Raw genomic sequence first — 584 nt, 5'->3', positions numbered from 1 at the left:
AATTTTTTTTTTTTTTTTTTTTTTTTTTTTTTTTTTTTTTCAGTGCTGGGGATCAAACCTAGGACCTTGCACTATCCTGAGCTACACCCCTAGCCTTCATTTATTTTTTTATATGTTCACAGAACTTTCTGCTTCTCAGCTCCACTCAAAGCTTCCACATATGAAAACTCCTGGGGAGGAGTTGGATTTCTCTCTGGACACCTCTTCATAAAGGCCTGGTAAGAGCAATTTCCAACTTCCCTGTCCTCACTGTGAGGACGACTAAGCTCCAGGACAGTGGCTCAGGGACAGCCACTGAGTCTTTAAATAGCCTACCCATGAAGTGAACACAGGTTTGCAAAGCAGGGATGTGGCTTGCTGCAAAGCACATCAGACTGCAAATCTCTGAACAGCTATTTATTAATTTAGTGTTTGCCCAGACCTGAGAATTGTATTTGGCCTCTTCAACTTCAAGAGACATTCAGATGAAAGTGAAACTGCATATCTATGCTTCAAAGTTAGGTAAATTCACTATCTTCAAAATATCCTTCACAGGAGATTATATATATATATATATATATATATATCTGTCTCTTATACACATC

The 584-nt window shown here is 38.4% G+C and overlaps 1 protein-coding gene across 2 annotated transcripts in view; it reads right to left on the bottom strand.

Moving 5' to 3' along the window:
- Positions 1-584, bottom strand: part of Cxcl12 (C-X-C motif chemokine ligand 12) — a 15,003-nt gene that overhangs the window by 9,341 nt on the left and 5,078 nt on the right. The window lies entirely within an intron of this gene.

The sequence above is a fragment of the Marmota marmota genome, unplaced genomic scaffold, assembly GCF_001458135.2.
Source record: "Marmota marmota marmota unplaced genomic scaffold, marMar, whole genome shotgun sequence".
NCBI lineage: Eukaryota > Metazoa > Chordata > Mammalia > Rodentia > Sciuridae > Marmota > Marmota marmota.
Note: the sequence above shows the minus strand (reverse complement) of the source record. Positions and strands in the feature narration are given on the sequence as shown.